The following is a 20,229-nucleotide window of genomic DNA, read 5'->3' as shown; positions in this document are numbered from 1 at the left end:
ATACATAATCAATTGATATCTGTCTATAGCTTCACTTATACCTATGCATATATCTATTTAGAATGGGTAATTTGTACAAGTTTATAAGGGAGAGGCAAGTTTAAGTAGTGCCTGTGAAGATTTTTTTTGTGAAAAGTCTACGTCAACGTCAAAAAACTCTCTTGAGTCTGCTCAAGAAAAACAATATAATCAGTACAAAATATTCCAATCACTTTAATTAAGAATGATAAAAAGTCTCTTTGTCAACAATTTTACTGTCAAATAACAAATATATAACTTTTAAATTCAAGATATTGTTTAAAGTATATTAATAATTTAGATGGGTTTCAAAGAATCTTAATTGCACAGAGATTATCAATATAAACTTTGTAAATACAATTATTGATATATTGTGTTGATTAACTTCACACTTTTTCAGAAATGAGGCTTAGAGACAGAACAATGTTTGGTAGAAACAGCAGCATCTGTTGTTAGGTTGGGACTTCCACATTTTTTTTTTTCAATTTTTCATAACTGTTGTTCTACTTAAGGCAATCTGTCTTTTGGTAAGAAGGTGTTGATTTTCTTTGCTTATAATTACAGATCATGCTTTGCCTCTAAAGATATAAATAATGCAAATGTTAGTGACATACATATGATAAGCATAGGAAACAGAAAAAAGGAAAGCCAGAACCATGTACATATAAAAGACCATTATTATGCAATTAGGTCTAAATTATCAAAAAAGCACAATTTTGAAATGAAGGAAATTTACAGAGGAAATCAAAACAAACAGACTGAAGAATCTGGGCCAATTTATTGTTTGTTGCAGGTTGGGGATGACATACCTACATTCTTTTCATGAGTGTATATGACTAATGTAAAAGAACAAATATTTTCAGAGTTATATTTACATTGCTTACTGAAAGAGCCTACTGTTTATTTATTTTTTTCCTGACTTCTTAGTTCTCCTCACACTGCTTCTGTCATGTATTCATTCTTGTCAAGTTAGATTAGTTAAAATCTTACCTATTTATTCAAGCCCTACTAAGAATGCCTCTTTTTCCTTGTGTTAGGCTACAGGCATTATTACAGTGTATATCACATTCTAATTTTGTGTCTGTGAATAACTGTTCAGCACTGTTAATTATGTGCCATATAGTCTTTAAGTGCTTTTGCAAAGTGCTCTCAGTTAAATATCTGCTTCATGTTTTCCCTTATACCCTCAATTAATTGTTCATAACTTAAAGGCTGAGATGATCACATCTGATTCATTTAAGAATTTCCTATGTGCTCTTGATCTAAGTTTGATATATACACTTGTTAAATAAATCCGAATTCCTGAAATAGGTTTCTCATAACACAAAGGAAAAATAAGCTTTCTCAATTCTCCTATTCCCTCATCTAATGTCACTGTCCTTCTCAAGTGTAGTCTGCTCAAAATTGCTACCTCTGTTTCTTCTCTACTTCCCTCATAGAAATATGAGTGTGTCAGTCATAGCTAAGGGTTTTTACAGGACTTTTACAAACACAAGCAAGTATTTGTAACACAAGCAAGTATTTGTGACCCAAGGGCCACTACATCACATAGTGAAATGAATTTTTGGATTGCCTAGGTAAATGATGGAAGAATTTTCTTTTTCAGGCTCATGTAAAACTAGGAATCAGAAAATGCCTCCTTAAATCAAGAAATAAAAACTCTTAAAGCCGAGTCCGGCCTCTGTACCCCAACACAATTAAATCTCAGAGACAGAGTTTTAGGTGAAGTAGAAGAGAATGGCTTTATTGTTTTGCCAGGCAAAGGGGGCGACAATAGGCTAATGCCCTCAAAACTGAGTGCCCCAACCCAGAGGGGTCTGTGAGGATTCTTATAGTCCAGGGGCTGGGTTGCTGATAAGGATCAGGGTGCATGTAGGGTTCACATTTCTTCAATCTATTACTGGGTTGGCATGTGTTGTGTCAAATAGCTTCAACTGAGGAGGTCAATGGAAGACCCGGACCAACAATCTTTGTCCTTGTGAGAGCAAGCAAAGAATTGCAGGCTACCACTTTGGGCTTTAGAGCAAAGCAAAGTTTATTAAAGCATAGTTACATTCAGAGGGAGAGTGGGCTGTTTCTGCAAACTGAAAGCAGCCCTCCTGTACGGGCTTAGGGGTGTTTATAAGGAGTGTTCTTCAAGAAGGCAGCGGGCGATCATGGGTGAAAGACAGGGGATCATTACTTGATTGCCAGTCCCAAGTTATATTACAAGTTCCTTATTGCTCATGCCTTCACCCTTGATTCACTAAGAAAAGCCCACCCAGAGAAGCGGGAGAGAACCACATGCAGATTTTATTATAATGATGCTACTATGGGTTTGCGTTTACTATAGGTTATATGCCTGTCTGGTCTGGGCATGCACAGCTCAGGGACGTTCTCTTGTGTTACACTGCTCCCTCTTTATCAGGATAAGTTGTCTACCTCACGAGCATAGTTTCACCCATTCTGGATGGGATCAGGGGAGGGTCCCCAGATACTTGGGGTGTAACTCTACTACTCCCCTCTTGTCTTTTTACCACTGTTGCTTCCTTGCTGCCAATGTCTGACTAACTACCTAACAAATCCGAAGATCATCTGGAGTCAGGAGATGATAGGCGAACTGTGAGTTCTGGAATGAAGAGGGCTTCATCAAATCTTCAATTTGGTGGGGGATTTGAGTTCTGGAGAAGAGCTCAAAGGTAATGTTATGTGTATCCCTTGACTGACACCAGGACCCTGCCCCCAAGTTTGTACTATTGTTTCTTGACATCTCCTCCCTTGTCTCTGCATCCCCTCCCTCTCCTGATTAGTAACTATTTGAACCTGCCCTTTGGAACTCAGAGAAGGGGACATAGAAAGGTTTTTGTGCCCAGGAGCCCCATAGGGTCCTGCTCAGTTTCACTTTTAGCATTTTCACTATATAAGATGAAATAAAACAATTTTTTCACTCAATAGAAAGTCAGCTATGACATTCTGAAAAGTGATCTGGTCTCTTTGTCAAATACCTTGGCTCTGGTGAAGGTTCTATTGCTAACCAGTTATATGGCCTTAGACATGAAGCTTAGCTTTTTCCCTGTATCAGCATCTACATCTAAAGTGAAGATGTTAGATTCCATTATCTCTAAATTCCTTCCAGCTATGGTAGATGCTATAAAAAGGCACTTTCTTATTACTGTGTTATAAACTATTCTTCTCTTCCTAAAATTATATCTCGGTTTCTTCAACTCTTAATATCTATGCTGTTTTTATAAATATGTTAGACTTACGTACTCCTTTCTATACAATATATGTTCCAGCATATTTATTTTTAGAAATGTGTCAGTTTCATTGAGCTGTTTAACATGAATGAATATTATTCTCATAGGGTATTGAAGGAGAAAAGAAAAGATAGACAACTTTTCCTGTTCTCTGCTGAAGCTCATCAAGGCTGAATGGTGAGAATAGCTGGACATTTACATAATTAATTTCTTTTGTTATTTAAATCAACCTAACAATTACTTTAGAATACCAGTCATTTGGTGCATCTCACTCTCAGGCTACAGCTTCATTGAGATGGAGATATGGAAACTTGACTCTTTAAAAGCAGAGCCAACAATGTAGCAACAATGCAGAGCCAATTGTTGCAGTAGCCCATTATGAAACATGAGTGGAGATAGGGGACCTGGACAGGACAGCACAACCTGTCCTTCTGCCTCTTTCATCATATGAATATGTGGGATGGAAATTATTTAGAAAGAATATGGAGAAATGTTTGCAATATTTTATCTAAAATTCCTTGTTTCTTTTCTCTTTTGATTGAGACTTTGGGAGACCCATTCTGTAGTCTCAGATATTCTAATCCTGTGGCCTATAGGATCTGTAATTTGTGGCTAATAAAATGATGTGGCTAATTAAATATTAATGTTGACGATTTGACTTGCTAGAAATAACTTAGGATCTGTTCTTAATTACCTATATTTAGAGAAAGCTGAATAAATAATAAAATTTTCCCATAGAGACACTACCCCTGAATATTCAGAAAATTTCTTTAAAAAGTAAATGAGTCATGAACACTGTGCTTATCAGTATATGTAAAGAAAAAGGAAAACACATACATTCACACTTAATACCCACAGTTAAGGACCTGAGGGAGATCCTGAATGACAAAGTTACCAAATCAGCTCCCTCATTAACATCCTTCTGATATTAATTCATTGTTTACACTCACAGATAAAATGAAGCCTATTATTATTATTTATTAATTATTTTTTTATTCAGTCACTAAGTCACTTGATTAATAGCATGTTGGTGTATCTATCTTATGATTTTATTCCATCTCAAACTCCACATCAGTTCTCTTTTCTAGGAAATATTATAAAATCATGTGTGTACTCAAATATACAATGATGAAATATATTTGGAGGTATCAACTAATTATACCTAGCAGCCAAGCAGAAAAATATCATACTCTAGTCTGTGTAGTCTGAGGGGAGTTTGAAAAACTTCCCCCTATTCTAAGACTCTGGTATCCATTTGATAAGTGAGAACTCATAGCATAGGATAGTCATGATTTGTAGCCAAAATCCTGAAGTTATGCCTTTTCATAGTCACCAAGTATATGAAGGGAAGCAGAATAAGCCACCCCAAAATATGCCATTTTGGTGTATTGATTATTTTGAATTAAAGTAACTTATGAAACAACCAGTGCTAGGGGGACACTCTGACACTCCTTTGTCCTCTTGAAAGCAGGAGATAAATCTCCCATGAGAAAGGTATCTTCCCTACCTTCAGGAGGGTAGAAGGCATCAATATCACTGGAAATATGGAAATTAGGGCCAGAAAGGCGACATAAGCAAAACTTGTTACTTTCTCACTAATTTACTACCCCAAGCCCAAATTTCTTTCTCCTGTCAATTCTTCACAAATTTATTGCTCTTTGTCTAAAAAGTATAAAATTTGCCTGCTTTGGTTACTTCTTTGAATCTCATATTTTTTATGGGGTTCCTATACAATTGTAATTAAGTTTTGTTTTTCTCCTGTTAATCTGTTTATGTCAATTTAGTTACTAGACCAGCCAAAGAGCCTAGAAGGGAAGAAGGGAAATATTTTCTTCCCCTACATGACTTGGAATAATTCATAAAAGTATTTAGTTTGTAAATTTTACAAATAAATAAATAGACAGTTGGACTTAAATTTAGAATTTTTATATTATTATTGTTTATGCAGTTGCCAGAAGAGGCAAACAAATTGATGTATGTGAAAACAGGTTTTCAAACGACAAACTACTATAAACATTTAAAATATTTTTACTGTTGTTATTAACAATATATACTTTTTATTTGGAATTCAAAATATGTGTTAATATAATAATTGCAGCTAATTTCATTAATGACTAACCACATATTCTTAAAATTTTACATATATCAATTTGTTTAAACTTCAAAGTAAAACTATGAGGATATAATATTATTATTACCATTTACTGATGAAAAAATCAATGAAAATATTAATCAAATTTCCCATTCAATTACTGGCAACTGAGGTTTCTTATTGCTTTCAGTCTCAAATTTTAAATTTCTTTATCATAAATCTATTCAAAATCAATTATTGGAAAGACAATAATCAGAGTGAAAACACATGCATATCATCAATTTTCCCACACAGTAAATGAATTATTGAAGATGGGCATAGAACCACAAAACCCTTTTAAAATGTAATACGTGAAATCATTCACATTCTACTGTCCATGTTGTAGTGTGACAACTGTAGAAAAACATTTTTAAAAAATTGCTAACATGATAGCCAGACACAGTAAGAATAACAATTGAAAAGGTTAGGTCACCGTAAAATGTCCAAATCACATCATAACCTCACATTTTCACTTCCAAATTTTTTTTATCTAACGGGGTGGAAATAGAGATTCAAATTGCATAACCTTTTATCCAACATCATTGATGTGCTAGGGAGAAGGCTTAAGTAACTTAATTTTTCTCAGGAAACCTGATGTTGATATTTGGCAGCTTCTAATCTGGCTGGGTGCCCTGACGTGAATTGCAGGTTCTCTGGGCTCCTTTTGAGAGGAGTTTGAGGAGGATGAAAGCAGATGCAGACAAATGCTGATGGAGCCCAGAAGCCAAATAGCGTGAGGCTCCTCACTACAACAGGAGTAAATTTGGCAACCTCACGCTGTTTTAAGGAAGAAAGTAATTTTCTGTAAAGTAATTAGGTAGTCACTTAACTCAAACAAACCATTGCTGTGATTGCATTTTGTTTTTATAATTTTGGAAATGTTCTTTGAATGTAAGTTAAAATTAAGTCATTGTTTTTACTTATTATTTTGATTGTCATTTTCGTTTTATTTTGTTTTTTAAGACAATACTGGAAATTTAAAGTTGAAAGCAATACTTAAATTGGAATGTATCCTAATTGATCTCCACAGTTGAGGTCAACCTTGATCTTTTCAAACAAATATAACAAAATAAAAGGCTGTTGTTGCCTGATTTGGTAACTTTAAATCTTATTTCCAAGTTTCCTGATTTTCTGGCTATTGCCCTAAGCTTCTTAGGTTTCCATTATTTATCTTTAACCCCTTACTGTTACAGAACTTGAGGCTTTCATTCCTCTTCTTGCACCATATTCTTCCATCAACAGTTTTCCCCAATGGTGGGTTGCTATTCACTTGTTACTTCTTGGGGATTGTGAGGAACATTTCTTTTTCACATTCACTGGAATTTTCTCAATTCATGTACTTTATGACCTCTCTACACCACTTTACTCATTCCTCCTTGGGCAGGTGAGTGATCTACCTCAAATTTGTACAGATGATCACCACTCTTATTACCCACAGAAAGTACCTATTATTAATCGATTTCCTGAAAAGTTCATATTTTCCAAGAAACTGTCCCTCCTTGGGACATTTGCAGATTTGAGCCCTTACTTTACAGAGACCTTAAACTTTGATATACCCTTTATCTATTCTAAAATATAAAACAAAAAAGTCGTTTAAGGAAGCAATTAAAGCTACCCATATGTATAGGATGTATGGCACTGGGCCTTGGATTTCAGTTTGTGAGCAAAGTATTTTAAACCTAAGAGATGCTATCCAGGTGATATTTTTACAGAGGAACACTTGGCCTTTTAGTCCTGAGACCTGTGCAAGATGTTCAAGCCAGTTCTGTAGTGATTGCAAGGACTTGAGCAAAGACGACACCTTACAGAAAAATGCCTAGGTCTCAGAAGAAGTGCTGGACCTCTCTAGGCTTGGCAAAGTCACTAGAATCTCAGAAAAAAGCTCAAAAGGGACTACTTCAGATGCTGCAGTACTCTGCAAGTCAGAACTCATGGGGCTTAATAGTCAGCAGAACCCCATGACTGTGGTCTGATAAGTAAAGTCTGGCTGCTGGGAGGTTAACAAGCAAAAGGCACGGAGATCTCAAGGCTACCCTCTGCAAAGGCTAGATTACTTATGATCCTTGCAAGCTAACAACTGTTTTTTTTTTTTTTTGCGGTACACTGGCCTCTCACTGTTGTGGCCTCTCCCATTGCAGAGCACAGGCTCCGGACACACAAGCTCAGTGGCCATGGCTCACGGGCCCAGCCGCTCCGCGGCATGTGGGATCTTCCCAGACCAAAGCACGAACCCGTGTCCCCTGCATCAGCAGGCGGACTCTCAACCACTGCGCCACCAGGGAAGCCCACAATTGTTCTTTTAGTTGATGCAGGTGGCTTCAGCATGCATGTTTTCATTGCTTGCTTCACAAGTTCAGCATCTCCTAAGTAGGCATAAATGAAGCACAGGTTCAGTTTTAGGCAAAATATCACCTTACCTCTTTAAAATTCTTTTAGAAACTGATTTATAGAGTATTTGCTGCTTTTATATGATTTGTCAGCTGAATTTTGTGTGTACTTTACCACACTAGAGAAGTTCTAGCTTTGAATTGTTAATACCAAGCTTGTATTAGTAAAAATAGATTAGTAGCCCCCAATATTTTTTATATTACAGGTCAAGGAGAAAACCACAAACAGGCATACCCTGCATATTCCAGGTAGTGCAAAAACCGTATAGAGTCAAGTTGATTCTGAGCTGGTTAACTTCATATAAGAAAGAACCTGAGAAGGCAGGATCAAGATGACAGAGAAGGAAGGTCCTGAGCTCATGTCCTCCCACAGACACACCCAAACTACAGCTACATATGAAACAACTCTTTCTGAGGACAAACTGAAGACCAGCAGAACAGCTTGTCTACAATTAAGGGTATAAAGGGAAAATGTCGAGATGAGTAAGTGGGGCAGAGATGCAATTTTGTCAGGATTCACACCCCTAGTGTGGTGATCTATAAATGGGAGAGAATGTCATAAACTTGGAGGTCTCCCCTAAGAAGTGAGGGGTTCAAACCTCATACTGGACACTCCAGCCATAGGATCGAGCACCAGAAAAATGAAACTCCATAATTTGCTTTGAAAACCAGTGGAACTTATGACCAGGAAAGCCCGAGGACTGCTGGAAACCAAGACTCTGCTCATAAAAGGTTCACACACAAACTCACTCACTCAGTCTCAGGACACAGGCAGTAGAATAAAAAGCACCTGGCACTCTAGCTGGACTGCCAAGACTGCCTCAGCAGCTCCCCGGCCCATGCCCAGATCTAGTTCCAGCTATTGCAGCAAGGTCACCACCAAAGCCACTGGGTGCAGACAGTCTGCATAGGGATGCTGCAACACAAGATCATGCCTTCAAGACCAGGAGAAGTAAGTGTTTTGCCTAAGTAACAGAAACAAATACAGAATGTCAAACAAAATAAGACAAAGGAAAATGTTTCAAATGAAAGAAAAAGATACACCCCCCCAAAAAAAATCCCTAATGAAATGGTGATAAGTTATTTACCTGATAAAACTTCAAAGCGACAGTCACGTAGAATCTCACAGAATTTGGTAGAAGAATGGTGGAACACAGTGAGAACTTCAGCAAAGAGTTAGAAAATATAATATTTTAAAAAATGATATGCAAAGAATACAATAACTGAAATAAAAAATCCACTATAAGGAATCTAAAGCAGATTATATAATACAAAACAATACATATGCAATCTTGGAGATAGAATAGTGGAAATCACCCAATCAGAATGCAAAAAGAGAAAATAATTTAAAAAAGGACCACTTAAGGGATTTCTGGAACAACATCAAACATATTAACATTTACGTTATAGGGGTTCTCACAAGGAGAAGAGAAAGAGAAAAGGGAAGAAAATGTATTTGAATAAATAATAGCTGAAAACTTCCCTATCCTGGGGAAGGAAACAGATTTTCAAGTCCAGGAAGCCCAGAAAGTTCCAAACAAAATTTACTCAAAGAGATCCACATGAATATTTACCATAATTAAAATGGAAAAATTAGAGATAAAGAGAGAATTTTAAAGGCAGCAAGAGAAAAACAAGTCACACACAAGGGAATCCTCATAAGGTCATCAGCTGATTTTTCAACAGAAACTTTGCAGGCCAAAAGGAAGTGGCATGACATATTTAAAGTGCTAAAAACAACAACAACAACAACAACAACAAGTGTACTCTACCCAGTAAAGTTCTTATTCAGAATCAAAGAAGAAGTAACAGGTTTCCCAGACAAGAAAAATCTAAAAGAGTTTTAGTCATTAGTTCACCATGACTAAAACAGCTTTACAAGAAATGTTAAATGGTTGGCTTTAAGTGAAGAAGAAAATACCATAACTCATAATAAAAATACAAATACTAAAATAAAAATATAAAAGAAAATATTTCACTGGTAAAGGCAAATATATAGTAAAGACAGTGGACCAACCATTTAAAAAGCTAGTATGAAGGTTAAAAAACAAAACACATAAAATCAACTAGAGCCACAATAATTAGTTAAGGAATACAAAAAATAAAAAGATGTAAAATATCACATCAAAAACATAAAACATGGGAAAGGGAATAAAGAGAAAGTAGTCCAAACATAACACTAAAGAAAACCATCAAACCACAAGAGAAGAGACTAAAAGAAGAAGAAAGGAATAGTGAAGAATTACAAAAACAACCAGAAAACAATTAACAAAATGGCAATAAGCACATACTTCTCAATAATTACTTTAAATGTCAATGGAGTAAATTCTCCAGTCAAAAGGCATATAGTGGCTGAATTTACAAAAAACAAGACCCATCTACAAGCCACCTACAAGGCATTCACTTCAGAGCTAAAGACACACACAGACTGAAAGTGAAATGATAGAAAAAGATATTCCATGCAAATAGAAATGCAAAGAAATCTGGGGTAGCAATACTCATATCAGACAAAATAAACTTTACAACAAAAAACAAAGAAGGGCATTACCTAATGATGAAGAGGTCAATCCCAGAAGAGGTTGGAACTTTTACAAATATTAATGCATCCAACATAGGAGCACTTAAACGTATATAGCAAACATTAACAGACGTAAAGGAAGAAATAAACAGTAATGCAATAACAGTAGGAACTTTAAAAATCCACTTACATAATGGATAGATCATCCAGAAAGATAATCAATAAGGAAACTTTGGTCTTTAGTGACACATTAGAGCAGATATATCTAATAGATACCATCAGAAAGTTTCATCTCAAAACAGCAGAATATACATTTTCTTTAAGTGCACTTATTACATTCTGCAAGATTGATCACATGCTAGACTATAAAACAAGTTTCAATAATTTTAAGAAGATTGAAATCATATCAAGCATCTTTTACAACCACAATGGTATGAAACTAGAAATCAATTCCAGAAAGAAAACTGGAAAAAACACAAACACATGGAGACTAAGCAACATGTTACTAAACAACCAATGGGTCAATGAAGAAATCAAAGAGAAACAAAACAAAACAAAACAAAAAAACTTTGAGACAAAAATGGAAACACAACGTTTCAAAATCTATGGGATATTGGAAAACATTTCTAAGATGGAAGTTTGTAGTGATACAGGCTTACCTCAAGAAACAAGAAAAATATCAAATAGACAACCTAAATTTACTTGTAAGGGATTAGAAATAGAAGAGCAATTAAAGCCCAAAGTTAACAGAAAGAAATGATTAACATCAGAACAGAAATAAAATAGAAACTAAAGTACAATAGAAAAAATCAATGAAACAAACAGCTGATTCTTTGGAAAGATAAACAAAATGACAAACCTTTAGCCAGACTTACTAAAAACAGAAAAAAAAAAAAAAAGGAAAAGAAAACAAGAGAGAGAGGGCCCAAATGAAAGAAGAGATATTATAACCAATAGCAAGCAAACATAAGAGACTGCTATGACTAGTTATATACCAACAACTTCTACAACCTAAAAGAAATGAACAATGCCCTAGAAATATACAATCAGCCAAGGCTGAATTAGGAAGAAATAGAATATCTGAGCAGACAAGTTACTAGTAATGAAATTGAATCAGTAATCAAAAAACTGCCAACAAAGTAGAGGACCAGAGAGTTTTAGAGGGAAATTCTACCAAACATTAAGAGTTAATCCACAGCATCCTCAAACTAGTCCAAGAAAATGAAGACGTTTCATTCTATGAAGCAAACATTACCCTGATATCAAAACCAGAGAAAAACACTACAAGAAAAGAAAAACACAGGCCAATAATCCTGAGGAATATAAAAGTAAAAATCCACAACAAAAATATTAGCCAACCAAATTCAAAAAATAAAAAGTGGAACTACCATATGATCTAGCAATTCTACTCTGGGTTTTATCCAAAGAAAACAAGAACACTAAATCAAAAAGACATATTCAACCCCATGTTCATAGCAGCATTATTTACAGTAGCCAAGGAGGCAAACTAAGTGCCCATCAATAGATGAATGGGTTAAGAAAATATGGTATAAATATACAACAGAATACTACTCAGCCATAATAAAAAGAATAAAATCTTGCCATTTCAACAACATGGATGGACCTACAGAGTATTCTGCTAAGCTAAATAAGTCAGACCAAGAAAGACAAATACTAAATGTTTTCACTTATATGTGGAATCTGAAAACAAAGCAAACAAACAAATACAACAGAAAAGAAACAGACTCCTAGATACAGAGAAAAACCTAGTGGTTGTCACAGTGGAGGAGAGTAGGGGGATGGGGAAAATATGTGAAGGGGATTTAGAAGTACAAACTACCACTTACAAAATAAATAAGCCTCTGGGTTGTAATGTACCTCACAGGTAAAATATTAAATAATATTGTGATAACTTTGTATGGTGTCTAATATATAAAAATATGGCATCACTGTTGTATACCTGAAACTACATAGTATTGTAAGTCAACTATACTTCAATCAAAAGAAGAAAGAAAATTTTCTTTCTGTTTGAAAGAAGAAAGAAATTCTTTCTATTTGAAAGAAGAATCAAATAGAAAGATCTTTCTATTTGGAAGAAAGAAAGAAAGAAAGAAAAGAAAATATTTTTATATATTAGACACCATACAAGAAAGAAAGAAAGAAAGAAAGAAAGAAAGAAAGAAAGAAAGAAAGAAAGAAAGAAAGAAAGAAAGAAAGAAAGAAAGAAAGAAAGAAAGAAAGAAAGAAAGAAAAAAATTTCCTTAATAGGCAGATTTCTTAAACAGTTTAATAAAAGGAAAGAGAAGAAACAGCCACTGTTGTGCATAATTGAAAATACCTACTCACAGGGGAATGTAATTTCTGGGTTCCTAGCTAGATCCCAAATGAATATAGAACTGGTTGTCAGAATCCAGGGACCCAAAGAGAAATAAAAATAAGGTTGTGCAAAACAGTAATGTAGGATGGTGAAAATCAACCTGTTGATGGTCAGTTTCTTCCTATGGATCTAATTTCAAAGGTCAATTTTTTTTTTAAGTCTCAATAAACAGTTTTATATGCAATTTCCACAAAGATATTTTCATTTGCTATAAAACAGCAAACAGCTTGGGATGGAAAAGCCAGAAATATGCACAGAGGAAAAAAATAGTCTTAAATAAATACTGGCTTACAAAAAAGAAATGGGAGCCTGTACTGAAATATGTTTCTTATTGTTTTAAAATGCAATAAATTTCTCCTGACAATAATTTGGTTCAAGGTTAAAACAAATTCCCATTTTGTCCTAAAAAGGGTGTAATTTCAGACTTTTGAAGATGAATGGCTGCTTTTGCTTAGATATTGATCATTAGCCATGCAATTCTGGCTGGACCAGGTTACTTAGACTTTGTAGTTGTACTGAAAGAAATTGCATTAATATGATTCTTTGAAAGTTAAGCAAAGGTGTCTGAAGAAAAAGAGATATTAAAAAGTAAGTGGAAAGCAAATACAATTTTCATTATAAGGAAAAAAAATATTTTCAGAAAAGATCTTCCTTGGGACAGGGACTTAAAGTGAAGCATGCCATAATATATTATATCTGAATAATTATAACTTGTAATAGAATTTGACTTTACACCCCAAAAGCCCAAAGCATTTTAGGTTAATGAGTCAAATATCGATAGGATCCAATAAAACAGTAAGTCCCATTGTACCAGTTCTATACCAGAGCAGAGCAATAGCATTATATATATACATTTCTGTGTGTGTGTGCGTGTGCGTGTGTGTGTGTGTGTGTATGTATGTTACTAGGGCAGATAGCACAAGTGGATGCCCATTTTACTTATAGAAATTAGAATGTGTCCATGTATTCATTAAACTTTTACTGTACACCCTCAAAGGTCAATTTTTTCAGAACTTAAACAGAGAAGAATGATTTTTTCATTAGTTTGCTAGACCTGCCATAACAAAGTACCCCTAAGGGACTTAAACAAAAACATATTTTCTCACTGTTCTGGAGGCTAGAAGTTTAAGATTAAGGTGTCAGCAGGATTAATTTCTTCTGATACTTGGGGATGACCATCTTTTCCTTTTGTCCTTAGATGGCCTTCCCTCTGTGCCTGTATCCAAACTTCCTCTTCCTACAAGGACACCAGTTATATTGGATTAGGGACCACCCTAATAACCTCATTTTAATTTATAATAGTTACCTATTTATAGACTTTAACTCCAAATACATTCACATTCTGAATTACTGGAGGTTAGGATTTCAACGTATGAATTTGGGGGGATACAACTCAGAGCATAATGATACTATTGGGAATGGTATGTCAAAAATCTCAATAATACCACATTAGTCGTGCTTGATTCCTGCTTATCTTTTACTTTCCTTGTGCTATTTTCCCAATCTCAGGAGCTCAAATAACTTGTGGACTATAATATTTAAGATTTAAGTTATAACTTCAACCTTCATACCCAAGTGTCTCTGGATTTGTGGTCCTGGCATTCCTGTGGCTGCTCCCTCCTCAAAAGTCCTGATTTTACTTTAGATAAGAGTCATTTAGGCTGATTTAGAGCAGAGACAGCTCATTCTCTAGAAGGACTTTTAAGGTCATAGAACTGGAAAGTGACAAGAGCCAGGGCCAGACTACACTAGTTTAAATGTTAAGATATTTAATTCTAGAATACTGACTTTGTAAACACACAATTTTTTATGTGGTGTTTTATTTTTTATAAAATGTTTTATGCAATCAATATGTGCCAAGCCTTCAACAAAAAAGCACAGAAAATAAATCATGTTAACTACAAAATGGTGTTAGGTGACTCCTGACTTGATGCAAGAAGTTTCCTGAGGATGTGATTTTGAATCTTTACTATATTAGCTCTACCCAATAATCTGCAATTATATGGGCACTATTCTTACATTACTAAATAGAGCATGGCACTAGTCAACAAGTTAAAAGAAATTAAAAGTCTGAAAGCAGATTATTCATCTACAAATCAATAAACAGATATTTAGAAAAAAAGTTTAGAAAGCTTGAAAACTTTCCATTCTAAAATGATGTTATTAAACATGACATCTGTTTTCCTTTAATCAAGTCTTTATCTTCTAATATTATTAATAAATAAATAGGGAGTCACTTTCTCTGTTTCCCTTTCTTCTATTTATTTTTTTTGAATGATAATCAAAGGCAAGACTGGCTTGAAGTTTATGATTTATCTGAAGAGATCAGAAATAACGTATTTGACCAAGAATTTTAGAAAATTCTGAAACAGCAAATTTTGTGAAAGGAGCAACAATGCCAGTGATATTTGATACAGATATAAAGACATGTTAGAAAGTTCTTTTCACTATAAGTAAAATGCAAAATAAAAATAATAATGATGATGATGATGGTGGTGGTGGTGACTCACACTTATCATGGGCCACACAAACTTCCAAGTACCTTACATGTAGTTCAATTCATTGTATCCACATACGAAAATAATCAGGTATTCTTCATTCCGCGGTTGACGAAACGAAGAGAGAAAAAGTTACCTTGCCCAAGATAACACTGCTATTAAGTGGTAGACTTCTATAAAAACATCAAACACACACATACATCAATGTATGTGTGAACATTTCTCCTGTTGCTTTTTACATTAATATTTTGAGTAAATCATACATACATAAAAAGCACACAAATCATGTGGGTAGCTCTATGAAATGTCAAACAATAAGCAAACTCTAGGAATACACACCTAGAAGTAAAAATTGAACACTACTAGCATGTCATCATTAGCACATCCTTACCTCTAAGAAATTCTCTTTACTTTGACTTTTATTATCATACATTATCACATGATTTTGCATTTCAAATAAAATCATGTGAGATATATTGTTTATTTCACTTGACTCTGTTGTTTGTGAGATTTCTCAGTTTTGTCCCATGTAACAAGAGTCCATGAATTTGTACATCTGTTTCTGAGCTTCCTATTCTGTCCCATTGGTTTACTTGTCTATCCTTGAATTCATACAATGCTTTTTGATTTACTATAGCTTTTTAGAAAGTTGATCTTCTTTTTAAGATTGTCATTGCTTTTCCTGGCATTTAAATAGAAATATGAGAATCAACTTTTCATTTTACACACACGAGCTTATACAAACTGCTGGGATTATTTTTCCAGAGAATTCATTGAATATATAAATCAATTTGACGAAGCTTAACATCTTTCCAATATTGAAACTTCCAGTCATAAACATGGTCTACTCTTCCTGTTATTTGTACCTCAGTAATTTCTCTCAATAATGTTTATATTTTTCTATATAGAGGTCTTGCATAAATTCATTTCTAGATGCTTTTGCTGCCAATGTAAATAATATATAATTATAAAATTCCTTTTCCAATCATTAGTTGAATATATGTAAATAAAGCTGATTTCAGATTGACCTTATATCCAATAAGCTTACTAAATCATATTCAATTTTAATAGGTTAGCTGTAGTTTAACTATTTTATTATAATAATTTAACATTTTCTCAGAAATGTTTGAAATATTACTTGCAAATCCTGAGAGCCTTATTTTTTTCTAATCCTTACATACTTTCTTATCTTGTAATAGTAAAAATTCCAGGAAAATGAAGAATGAAAGTGATGATAGCGGACATCTTTATATACTTGTGATCTATTTGTATTTTATCATCTGGCATGTTTCTGCAGGTTTTTCTTAACACTTATAATTGAAGTAAAGAAGTTCTTTTCTGCTCTTACTGTGCGAAAAAATTGTTGGTGATGGTATTGTTAGTTTGGTTTTGGTTTTAATGATGAAAGTGTCGATTTTTGTTTTATAAAATGCTTTTTCTGAATCTTCTGAATTTACTTTTCTCATCTTGGCAGGAGATGAAAGTTTTCTCCTTTGTTCTTAACAGAACAAATTAATGTAGTGAATTACATTAATTGATTTCCCAATGTTAACTCAATCTTGTGTTCATGAATTAAATTCAGTTTGGTTAAATGGATGACACATTATGCATTTTATGTATTGTTGTACTTGGTGTACTAATCTTTTGTTTAGGATTTTTGCATCTGTGTTTATGAGATACTTCTGACTATAGTTTTTCTTTCTTATAATATCCTTGCCAGGGTTTTATGTAAAGTAATGTGGTCTCAAAACAACAAGTTCTTTTTTTTTCTCTCATCTGAAAGAGTTCATAGAAATATTAATATTCTTTCTTTCTTAAATATTTAAAAGAATCCATAGATGAAACCATCTGGGCCTGTAGATTGAGGGAAAGTTTTAAATTATAAATTCACTTTGTTCAATAGATCAAGGGCAACAGAGACTTTCTTCTTGCTTCCCAGTTTGTCCTTAAGTCTCAAGAATTGCAACATTCTAACACAGAATGTTCCAATGTCTTTGGAACTCTGTCTGAATCTTCAGCTACCATGGTAGCAGTAGTAAAACAGCTAGACTAGAAACACTAGTATAAAGAAGAAGCCGGTACATAGTTACATAAAATACTTTCTCAATTAAATTATAGATGAAGCTGATCAAATGGATCTTTCACTCTCATAAAGTTAAAAACAAAGAAATTGAAAATTTTCACATAGATCCTCTTAATTTTACATTAACTCTCATTCCATGCCATTATAATTTTTTGTTTTTACTATTTTATTAAGTTAGAGAGTTATGACTGTGTGAGAAAAATACTTTTGCAATCTTATTAAACAGATATAATGTAAATAGCTGGTAAGAAATCTGGCACAGTGAATAAACTGGTAAATCTTTATGAAGGTGAGTGGTTTGGGATTATACATATTATTATATATTCTATTTTCAAGTTTATACCTTAAGCCAATTATAAATTTATAAGTATAAATAGTTAAAACATTGTGACATCTATTTAATATAGTAATATTTAAATGTTTTAATATTTCACCAAAAGTTTACATTTTAAAAAATTATAAAAATACTCTTGTTTTATATTCTAACAGTGGACATATATTGGATAATCTAAAAATTTACCTTATATAGGATTACTGGAATTAAAATGTGTCCAATGCTATTTCCTTAGTATAATTTACAAATTAACCTAATACTGATTATTGAGTATATTATTGTTTCAGTGATCTTAAAATCATTTAAAGTATTTTCACCTTTAATTGTACAGTGTTTACTAGTACTTGTTAATTCCTAGGTTATGATAATTAGAAGTTATTTTGCTTATAACAAAAATCAATCTTATAAATTAATTTTAATAATTTAGATGAAAGCAAGGACTAAATACATATTCACTAATAGTATAGACAGGTATCTAATATGACCTTACTTTTTAATTATATTTTTTTTTTAAAAAACATACCAAAAACCAGCCAAACACTATGTATAGCACCCATTATATCATTAGAGTCACCAGCATATGACATCACTATTGATGACATAAAATCTTGACAAGTTGTTTTCTAGTACTAAGAGGAATCAGCCTTGCAGGGAATTCAGAGACGAGAGAAATGTATGTGAATATTTGTTTAAATTTGTAATATTACTACTAAATGCCTAGGTAAATATGGTAAAAATTATAGTGTATAACTTCTTTAAAAAATATTTTCTAGTTCTCACAAAGCAAGACATTTTCTAAAAAAATAGATGGTATTTTTCCACGCCAATAGCAGATGATTTAATTAAAATAATGAATATATTAGTGAAAGATTAATAGTTGATTATACATAGTTTAGCTCAGAGTTTAGCTTAGTTTAACACATAACAATTCAACACATTAACTTTTATCTGGCATCTAGATTCAATATGTAATCTAGAATTATTATTGTGTAATTTTTGTGTGTTGAGATTTAAACTTATTCAGTTTTTTTATATCAACCTAATAGTTAATTTGCTGACTTCTCTTCATAAATTCACTTTTTTTTCCCCTCCAGTGAGCCTCGCTGAGCCTTCTTAGATCCCTGCTGGGTTTACTATTTGTGCAAGTCAACCAACAGCCAATTCTATACAAACACATTCTCAACAAATCTAGGACCTTTTTTATTCCAAATATCATTAGTTCACCTTTGGTTGAACCCAGCACACCAGGAGTTTATATACTCTTCTCAGATAAAACACTAAGAAACAATGGTTGTCTCTGAATTTAAAAGACGGAAGACACTGCATTTGTTTTCCTCTTGTACCCAAGATCAAAACAAGCTCAAACGTGGATCTCAGGAGGTGGGAAAAAAACCTCCAGAGAGACAATAAGGTGTCCAGGGCTGAGAACAAGGCTCTCAGAAAAGAAAACAAGTCCCTCTGGGGAGAAAACAAAGCCCTTCGAGGAGAAAACAAAGCTTTCCGTATGGGCAATCAGTTAATCCGGGGGGAGAACCAGTCCCTGAGACAGCGAAACCAGCTGCTGTGTATGTTTAAAAGTGTGATTTTAGAAAATCAAAAACCACCTAGGGAAAAAAGTCAATGCCTTGAACAGAGAAAGTAAGTCTTATTGGCAACAGAATCGAGCCCTGGAAGTTCAGATCAAGGCTCTCAGGGAACAGGAGAAAGCCTTCCAGAACGAGGCGAAAACCCTTCAAGAAATAAGTTCTCTACATGAGGAGATCTATGCCCTACAGCATCAGGAATGTGCGATCAGGATGGAGCAACAGGCCCTGATGGAAGAAGGACTTGCACTGGAGATGGAAGAACAAGCTCTGTGGAAGGAGGAACAGGCCCTTTGTGAAGAGAACAAGGCTCTGAGAGAGGAGAACAGTGTTTTTCAAGAGGAGGGAAAGGCCCTTCTGGAAGAGGCGAAGGTCCTAGAGGAGTGGAACAAGATTCTTCAGGAGAAAGACAACAAACATGCTGGCTGGAAAAATGTACAATTAAAAAGTAAAGCAGGAGAAGTGTGACTTGAAGATGTAACCAGCAAACCATGAATATCATTGACATTCCAGAAAAAAAAAAATTCAAACTTTTGAAGGTGAAATACTATTAGTGGTGTTGGAGTAGGAAGCTTGGAAATGTACAGAATCTGGTCCTGGAAACCAAATAAAGTCCTGAAAAGTTGGAAAAAAAAAAGTTTCTTTAGGTTTACTTAAATTGTACAGCACTATTGGTGGTAAATATTATTTTAGAATGGAAAAGATGTGTTACTCAAAACGTGACACTGAATGGACCAGCTAGGTTTGCCCTTTAGTTTCAGAGAAATTGGGTGAATATTGTAAGAAATCAACATCACAAAGGAAAACTTGTCTTAAAACCTGCTCTTAGAATTATGAAAAATATAGTGAAATATAAAACTTTGCATCCTTCATATGTATTGTGAAAAAAATGTTTTGTAGAAGAATATTCTGCTTTATGTTTATTCCAATAATCTAATTGAGGAGGCCAATAAAATACTAAGAAGAATTTTTAAAATATGTGAGTGTTCACAGACTTCCCACTATTTTTTCTCTGTTATTTTCTTCCTTTTGCTTGCTGGGAGGGTGCCATGCTCTTTAATAAA

At 33.9% G+C, this 20,229-nt stretch overlaps 1 pseudogene; it reads left to right on the top strand.

Moving 5' to 3' along the window:
* Window positions 1-18,869: 18,869 nt before the first annotated feature.
* LOC113612404 (coiled-coil domain-containing protein 70-like) lies at window positions 18,870-19,610 on the top strand (annotated as a pseudogene).
* Window positions 19,611-20,229: the final 619 nt, after the last annotated feature.

The sequence above is a fragment of the Aethalodelphis obliquidens genome, unplaced genomic scaffold (assembly GCF_003676395.1).
Source record: "Aethalodelphis obliquidens isolate GAN/ISIS:26980383/991018 unplaced genomic scaffold, ASM367639v1 scaffold76, whole genome shotgun sequence".
NCBI classification, from domain to species: domain Eukaryota; kingdom Metazoa; phylum Chordata; class Mammalia; order Artiodactyla; family Delphinidae; genus Aethalodelphis; species Aethalodelphis obliquidens.
The sequence above is the reverse complement of the archived record's forward strand: the minus strand, read 5'-3'. Positions and strand labels throughout refer to the sequence as shown.